Genomic DNA, 9,657 nt, shown 5'->3' with positions numbered 1-9,657 from the left:
AAAGGAAGAAAAAAGGAAAGAAAAAAGGAAGAAAGGAAAGAAGAAAGAAAGAAAAGAAAGGGAAAAAAGAAAGGAAGAAAGGAAGAAAGAAAGAAAGAAAAGAAAAGAAAGAAAGAAAGCATTGAGGAAAAAAAAAGACAAAAAAGTTAAGGTCTCAGCGCAGCAGAATGGTGCGTGGGAAGTGCCACTCGTGGGCACAGCCATGTGGGAGGAGATTCACCCGGACACTTTCCGGCTAAGCCGCGGAGAGCGGCGGGGCCGTCCCGTCCCGGCGGCGGGCGGTGGGTGCCCTTGGCGGGCGGGGGTCCGCGCTGCCCCAGGAGGGCTGGCTGCGCTCGCCGCCGTCTCTCCCCGCCGGACATGTGTCCGGCATCCCCCCCAACAGTGGCATTCCAGATGGGGCTGCGGAGAGGCTCTGGGAGTGCCGCTGTCCTGGTTTAGGCAACAGTGAAACTGTCTTCGATGCCACAGCAACGAAATCAACCCCCGGGAGTCAGAAACCCAAATATTTTCCTATTCGGGGAGTCGGAGAGGGTGAAAAAATGAGGCTGAGTGGTAGCTCTATCAAATTAACATGCTCTGTCCCGCCTTGTAATTCCTATTCCTTCAAAAGCAAAGAGATTTGGTGAGGAAGGGAAAGGTGCTTTCTCTGGAAAGACAAACTGCTCGGGAGTACCAGGTGCGGGACTGTCCCGTCCCGCACAGCGCCGGCACCGAGCGGGACCCTGGGAGATCAACCTGCTACTTACCCGGCAGCGGCTCACGGGGCGGATTTTGATTTCAGAGGCTGCTCCGAATGGAAATTACGCGTTTTCAAATATTGGATTTTGATTAATGGATGCATTTTAAGGCAGTGCCCGATTTTGAGTTCTCATACAGTTTGACATGGAAATTGGATGAACTTTTCTTTTGTTTAGCATTACTATGACAGAATATTAAATCTTGTGCTTCCTTCGACTTTACTGACATGGCCGGCAACACAGAATCTGATTCATAATATGAAAACTGTTTACACCAGTGTTATGTGTTTTTCTTTGGGGTTTATTAGAAGCCTATTCGTTTTTTATGTTTTATTGCTCTTAGCTTTCACTGTCTCTGCCCGCTTTTCATTTAATTTCGACATTTGACGACCGCACTTTCAGTATAAAAATAGTTATAACTGTTAATACTATAATAAGGTATTTGTTGATGTTATTGAAGAATCCCAGTTCACTGCGCTACAAAAAAGCTCTCGGCCGGCTCTCTGTGAGACAACTGCTACTACGAAGGGATTGTGTTGCACCGCACTGGGTCATAAAGCCGAAATTTGGTTGTTTCTAAGCGGAGTTCATTTTGTCTTAGAGAGGACAGCCGAGATTTCCTAACTGCATGCTGGTTTTGCTCAAGATATACTAATGGATTTCGTTTAGATTGACAGTATAATTCAGATTGATAGCATCTTGTCATCTGACATTTCGGCATCACCAAAGTGTGTAGGCTGAAATAATACTTTAGTTCTTGTGTTTATCATGAATTTGCTTTCCAATAGTAGTGCAATATGAGGGCAATGACTGGAAAAGAAAGAGAAGGATGTCCTGGGCTGCTGTGGTGAAATTCGTCGGTCAGACAGACCCAGAGATAATATTCCCCCACCGGGATAGAGAAAAATTCTTCTCCATTTGTACAATTTTAAACTTGTTGTAATAAGAGGTCAGAATATTTTCTCTCCTTCTTTTTAAGTATGAAACTGGAGCCCTTACTCATATCTTTGAAGTAACCTGCAGAAGACGACAGGATCGGGTCCATACCAAGCACTGCTTCTGGGGAGAATATAACCTTAAAGGACATAACTGTCAGACATTCCAGTGCACTTAATTAAGGATGGTATTTTATTTTCTGTATATAAATACCGGGTTGAAAAACTTCTGGAAAAAAATTGTCAAAAAACCTTAGTAATAAAATCTAAAATGTCAAAAGCTAATTAATTAGATATGTGCAAATCACTAATCCTCTGATATATGATATTTACTACCAAAAGCATGAAATTAGTTTCCATAAAATATAAAACGCACTTAATCAACAATTTGCATATAATTTTTTTTTCCTGTGGTGAATGCACCTGAAACCTGCATTTTATATAGTGAAAAGATTCAAGAAAATCAGTTTGAATATTTCTACAGCTATCAGACACGCCATGGTACTAGTCAACTGTGAAATGTTTTGCTGTGTTCGAAATTTCAGAAAAAAAGCCCAACCTGCCAGTATTGTTCAATAGGCATCCATTAAATGGTTTATTTTTAGGTGGCTGGTAAAACTTGCACTACCTTTGAAATACAGCCGCAGAGATGAGACTGTGATATACGTTTCCCATATGCAGAGCTCAGACACTGCGGCACACTTCAGACATGCTGAATGGGCTAAACCTGACATTCCTGGCAAAAAAACTTGTCACATACTTGGGAATCACGGCTGGCTTGTCACAGTGTTGAAGGATGATAATGCTGTTAAAGGCCTGCATTTATTTTCTCTTTTGCCTTTATGTTCTGGCCCATATTCATACCTAGAATATTAACATTCTTTTAAATGAGTAAGATTTCTTTTTATTTCTGACCTTCCACATCATTTGCAGTTGTTTGCATTCTTGTTACTGTGAACTTTCTGCATTTATTACACTTGATACTGAAATTCACACATTGACTTTTTAGAACCATCTCCTTCCCTGCTTAGTAGATAGTTGATGATTACAATGTTAGTCTTGAAGTCACATAGGCTATTTAAATATCAGCTATAAACAGAGTGGGAGATGGATAGAGAGTACAGGAGAACACCCCACAAGCTCGCCCCAAACACTCCCCATCAGAAATCCCAGAAGGGCTGCTCTTCAATAAGCTTCTCAAATATTTACCATTATATCAGGTCAGAGTGAAAACATGGATGTTGTAACAGCTAAAAATTAAAATGTTTTTCCATCTCAGAAACAAATAAGTTTAACACCATTTACTTTTTATAGCTATAGTGAAAACAAATAAAGCCATAGAAATTATTGAATAATTCTTCCACTACACATTTGAAAGCATGGAAGACTCACTAAAGAGGAAGGAAAAAAAATCTTTGTCTCATTTTGTATCTCAATTTTAAACAATGCATGTTACCGGTGAATATTTACAGGCTGATAATAGGCTAGTACAAATTCTAGAAGACACAACAAAAATTATCTGCAGTCTATTCACAAACCTTTGCCATGTCTCAGTGTTTGGGGATGGGCGTATGGACTGCCTTCACCACCCTTGAATAGAAGTCTATTGTGTGGGCATGTTCCATTGGGATCAATGGGACTACATGTGCAATGAGATGCTAATGAACACCAGAAATGATGGTAAAATCTGGCCTGGCTAAAGCGTAAGGCTGTTTTTATAAATCACTTCTGAGTCCCTTGTTGTACTTCTTCCAGCTGAGCTGCTGAAACTTCAAATGTTCAGGGAGGCTTTACTATATAAAATAAGTTTTTTGCATCATATAAATCACATTTCCCCACCCTTACAACGTGAATCATTTTCCATTCTTATCTTATTTAAAGCCACAGTCCATTTGCAGTGACTATTGCACTGTTGATGTAAATGTGATTGCAGAAATTGAAAATAAAATACACTGGAGAAAAATAAAATCAAATACAAGTATAAAAGAGAAGAACGATGGTCAGAAAGCAGGCACGTGGGAAAGGATGGTGCTGGTAGTGTGTAGCCTACTTGTCATTGCCCCACCACACCTGCAGAATCCCCGCTGCAGAAATGTTCATGTCTCACGTAAGGGGGACGACGGTCCCGGGCCCAGCTCAGAAAAGACCTGAGCAAGAGTGTAATTGCAGGAGCAGTTGTGCTAGGCAAGTGTTTAAGGCCAGGTACAGGGCTGCTGTGATGTAAGAGAAGGGTGGTTTTCTTGATCCTCCCTTCAGCCTGGGTTGGAACATAGGATGTATTATTTAACTGGAAAACCTACAAACTTACAGATATAACACTAGAAGCCTGTAATTCTTGGCAGCTTGGAGCAGGCTTAGAAGTGCTCAGACACAATAGTAATGAGGATCATAAAAGTCCCACCTCTGTCTCTTAAAAGAGAGAGAGAGAGAGAAGACTAGGTCCACCAACATCATCTTTTCTCACCAGCTTATGGCAAAGGTTAATTATTCACTATCGAAACACTGACAAACTGTGGTGTTTGTTTGCTTATTATGAGGCCTGTCAGGGACAGAACCAAACCTTACTGAAGCTGACTGATGTCTCTTGGTTTCAATAGACTCGGAGGTCAGGCCCCTAAAATTCAAATCACCAGTGCTGTTCCTCACAATAAAGAACTGTGAGCACTTTAAGGAAGCACTTAATTACTCCAATGAGATCATTCGGTTTTTAAACAAAAATGCTTTAATTGGGGGCAGACCCTTTCATATTTGTTTCCCAAGAAGGAAATCGATTAGCAAAATGTTAATAATGAGAGCTTAAGAGAGTCCATGCCAGCCATAGACACCAAGCTCAGCTAAGGGAGCTCACATTTTCTTTTCAGACACCAATGCTAAGCAAACCTGTTTCCAGGGAGGAACCCCTGGGTGAAAAGCAAGTTGTCTTCTCTACTTTGCTAATACCACTTCTGTAACCATTTTGCCTGTTATTCTTTTGCACCCGAACCAAAAGAGAATGTCCAGAAGCAGCAGTTTCATATATCCAGATGTAACCTGAAGCCATCATCCCTTTTCTCTTTGTCAGGAAGGTGCTTCCTTGCAGGGGTGCTTAGCTGGGTCCCTGGTAAAACACTACCTTTCAGTGGCTTCAGATACTGCCAGCAAATTTAATTTACAGGGGAAATACATGGGACATGAATGATTCCTTGGTGGAAGTTAGTGCCTCTAGTCCTCTGTCTGGCTATCAGAAATACTGCTGACTGGGAGCATGGGATGGAACAGGATCTTGGGATCTACAGCCTCTCCTCAGCCAGTTTGTACATAGCAAAACAAGCAGCTGGCACTACTCCTATGCTACCCCCTTTTTTCTTTGAGGTATTTTATATACTTAAGGTTCTTCCATACACACATAATGTAATTCTGGAGTGGAATGAATCCACTCTTGCTAACAATTATTGCCTGTAGCTCAGCGAGACTAACAGGTGCAAATAATATAGATATATTGAGATGTGTAAAACTTTCACTAAGAGGAATACTGTGTAAATAGATAGATAGATAGATAGATAGGAAAGACTAGGAAACAAAAATCAGAATTATAAAAAGTAAAGAGAAAGAAAAAGAAATATTTATTTTTCATTTTGTAGCTCTATATGACTGATGTTCACAGGTGCAGTGGTAAGTAATTATTCTCACCACTTCTGAAAGCAAAAGTCAATTTAAAATTAAGTTCATAGGTACACATTTTTTGAGTTGTGTTCTCTTCTTATCAGCTTCTTTACTAGGTGAATCTCTACTCCACAACTGGCTGATGTGTTGCAGTCTGAGATTCTGCAGGTATTGCTGCCTTTTTTCTAAATTGCAGAGGCCTAGTCCTGGATCATTAGTGTATGTGAACTATTCAGAACTCCCTGAAGATTTGGGGGGCATGTACAGACCCGATATCCTTCATGTTTTTCAATATTTCAAGTGTTTCCATCTATCTGAAATCCTATAGAGTCACTTGTATACAGAAAAATTCTGTGACTTAGCAAAATCACCAGAATCCATGCACTTAGTTCCTTTAATCTCGATATTCATGGCAACCTTTCCCAGGTATTTTTATTGAAGTAAGACTTGGATTTGCAAAAATAGCAAGTTAAAAAATATTAGCTCAAACTTGGCACATTTTATTAATGAGAATAAAGACCCACTGGGCTTTGTACTGGCTTACTCTAGTATTAGTAGATTAATTCTAAATACATTGATTTCAGTCAATACTCACCCAGGACTTCATGCCTTTTAAAGATAAAAATAAATGAAAATAACTAAGAGCCTATCTTCAGCATTTTAACAAAATTTCAGTTTTCTTCAACCTATTTCATATACTCTGAAATTTCATTTCTGCTCTAAAAAATGTAAAACAAATATACACTTACTGGAAAAAAAAATCACTTAGAGGACATTATTTGGGGTACAAAAAAGGTGTTTTTTTCTGTTTTTGTTTTGTTGGTTTGGTTTGGTTTTTGTTTTTTTGTTTTGTTTTGTTTTTTATTCTGGTTGTCTATTTTCCTGTCCCTTATAAGTCACAACAAACAAGAGCTTTTATCCTAGTGAGCTGAAAGACTGAACAAAAGAATGAGTAAATTAATTAATTGATTGATGTATTTTAAAAAGGCTCCACCTGCTCTGCTTCAAAAATCTTTCACTGCACTACAGACAGGTTTGTTACACTGACTAATATTAAAGCCTTCCTCTTAATTTTTGAACAAGAGGATTTGTTCACACTTGGAGTGATTGCCAAAATGCAACATAGAATCTTCCTTTATTAATGTGTCTAATAATCAGGAAATCGCCACCACCATTGCCCTAAAGGCAACAAGGAAGGCAGTCTATCAGAAATGAAAGGGAAAAAAAGATTTTCACATTGCTTTTTCAGAAATGCCTAATGCACTTGTTTTATCTTAGGGATTTGCCTTGCCAGAATGAACAGTTTGCTTACATGTGAAGGATTTAACTTTATATGAGCAAAAGCACTCGTAAGAATTTTTCACTTTTATGTTCTAAACCCAGTGATGCTTCCTTGCCTTGCAGCAACAGACAAGGTATATGGTAATAAACTGCACGGGAGAGGACCTCGATTTGCCTACCAAACCCCAGTTTGCCAAAAGTTTGCAGAAGGGCTGCTCTAAAAAGAGAAACGGGAAAGCTACGACACTTGTAGCTCCTTGTCAGGGCTAGAGCAGAGCCCCACCGGTGGCACTGAAGGAAAAGAGTTGATGGCTAAGGGGTGTTGGATTAAAGGGGAGGTGTGGGATTTGTGTCCCCCATCCCAGACAAAGGTCCCTGTCCCCCGCAGGAAGGTGCTGAAATGCAAAACAAGCTCCCAGCTCCTTTTCTCTCTCTTGGTGGCATTTGGAAGTGTAAAGCTTTGAATACCAATTGCTTGAACTGGACATATGTGAATCTCTTCTAATCCTACTAATCCCGTCCCCAAGTGCTTCTTTGTATGTGGAGGCAACACACATAGATCTAAGTGAAAGTGGCCATAATCCTGGAAATGTGGAAAAATGTCCCAGTGTGGGAGTTGGGAGAGGGAAAAGCTCCCCAGCAGAGGAGACCCGCTGGAAGAGCATTGTGTTTGTCGGGTGAGCAAGGGGCGGCAGTGGGGGCAGGGGAGACATGAAGGAGAGCTCTCACCTTCCCTGAGCTGTGAGGAGGAAAGCAAACCCACCCAGCAGGAAAGCTCCCTTGCAAACAGCCATCGCACACTTGAGCAAACCCGCAGAACTGAGACAAAGTTTCCAAACGCTGGGAAATTCACCCACCGGCAGCTTTCAGCAATGTGAGCTCAGCAGGCTAGGCACTAATGTGCTGACTTCATTATTTCCCAAACTCACCCCGCTGAATGGCAGATTTGTGTAGGGAACGGTGGGCTATCAGTCCATCCTTCACTGGCCACAAAGATAGAGAGAGGATCTGGGATCACGTACCCAGTCAACAACCCTGGCTCTTGTCTTGTGGGGGGACCCTCTTACTCTGCACAGATGTGAGAAGTGGGACATGTAAGCAGATATTCTTGCCAAACAGTAACAGGGCAGCAGAGACAAGTCAGATTGCAAGTGACCAGATGTATTATTATTCCTTCAGCCTCTCTGAAAACTGATTTCAGGCAACAAATCCTCTAAATGTACATATGTAAAAGGATAGAGACAGAAGAAGCTTCTATGTCTTTGATTCAACACTGAAACCTCAGCATTTAACCAGGCTGTTATTTAAAATTAACATCCACCTGGATACTAACAAACCCTATGGGTTTTCCAAATATACAAGTCATATAATTCAGCCACACGAATTTCCCAAATGTCAGACAGCTAATTTACATTTTCTTGGCTAGTCACTGAATAAAATGTGTTTATACCCCACAGTAGATCGTGTACAAGGAAATTAATCTGGTTTTTGTATGTGCTTTCAAAAGATTTTAAAATATGGAGCAATTGATAACATTATTTGCCAGCCAAATCTTTATTTTGCTCAATAAATCTCCAAATAAAAACATGTTAGGTAAGAAAATCTAAGGCTATATATTCTCTGGAAGTTGACTTTTTTATTACCTCACCAGACTTTGGGCTTTCATAAATAAGTGTCAACTGAAATTAACCTGCTGTTTAGAGACAGTATAAACCATCCCAAAATCAGCTGGGGACTGGAAGTCCTTTTTTAAAATTTTTTTTGCACAAGAACCTTGTGAATGTCACAGGGACAGAAAATGAGGATAGATCTTTAACTTTGCATGGATAAAGCAATAAGATTGCCTCTTGGAAACATGAAAAGCCAAATCCCACAATGTGCTAAAATCACTTCATTAGCAGGGAACTGCTCAGGGAAAAGTTTTGCAGTGTGCATCAGAGAACATACAAGATAAAATGGGATGAGAATAAAACTCTAGCTAAGCCTAATACTGGTGGACTCTGTGGACTTGACCCCACTGCTGACCACCGAAACACTGCTTATGTGGAGAACTAGTGTCAGCATTCAAGGGACACTGCTGATATCACATGGACAATATCCTCAAACTCCAGTAGAGCCGCCCTACCTGCAGTCTGGCCAGGGTGAGGGGGTTTGGTAGAATACAGCCCTTCAGGGAAGAGACAAACCCCAGGATCAGGGCACATTGGCACACTTGTTCCCTATTTTAGACTTCTCAGCCTGTAGCCCAGGGGTGCCTGTGGTGCCTGCTACCTCAGCACACTGTGCATTTTACAGGCAGAGCAAGGGTACCATTTTTTCTGTCAATGTTGAGAGATGCGACGAATCCCAGACTGTCCCCAGGTCCTGAGGCCAGAGGCAGCGAGTGGCCCATGTCAATATTGCTGGGGTCCCCGCAAGAAGAAGTTTGACCTCTTCTTGCTGGGTGGAAGCTGCAGCCATGTGGTAGCCAGTCAGCCATTTCACAGCATGACCAATAGAGCCCCTGGCCTTACATGTGGCCCAGCAAGTGTGGTGCTGTGATGACCCTCAGCTGCTGCTGATCCCATTGCCTCCCCCTGAGACCTTTCTGTTCCAAGGCCATTTTGAACAGGACCCAGTGCTCTCCACAGTCTTAGCCTGTGTGGTGAAGTGGCAGTGGGGCCTGTAAGAAATAGATGCTATTGACATGTGAGCACAGATAATTTTTGGAGGATTGCAGCTGCCCAAAATTTTTATGATGCTTTATGTGTTTTGTGGACCCTTCTCCCCAGTCTCCATTTAGTCACTCTGCCCATCTAGCTAAGAGATTCCCTGAAGGAACCGTGGGGTTCCAACCAAAAGCCTATTTTTTATGAGGTGACAGTTGGTAATGCTGCAAGCAACGTCAATATCCATGTCTTGCTGAGCCAAGGCAAACCTTTGTTGTACTGGGCAGTAGAAATATGGGACATGGGACACAGCAGACTTGATGTCAGGGCAAGACATCTGGAAAAATAAGGTCTTTCTAGAAGTGCTTCAAATGCTGTTTGGCAAAGGGTCATGCCTGGGCGTGACCCATA

This window comes from Neopelma chrysocephalum, unplaced genomic scaffold, assembly GCF_003984885.1.
Source record: "Neopelma chrysocephalum unplaced genomic scaffold, ASM398488v2 Primary Assembly neopelma1_23, whole genome shotgun sequence".
Lineage (NCBI taxonomy): Eukaryota > Metazoa > Chordata > Aves > Passeriformes > Pipridae > Neopelma > Neopelma chrysocephalum.
The sequence above is the reverse complement of the archived record's forward strand: the minus strand, read 5'-3'. Positions refer to the sequence as shown.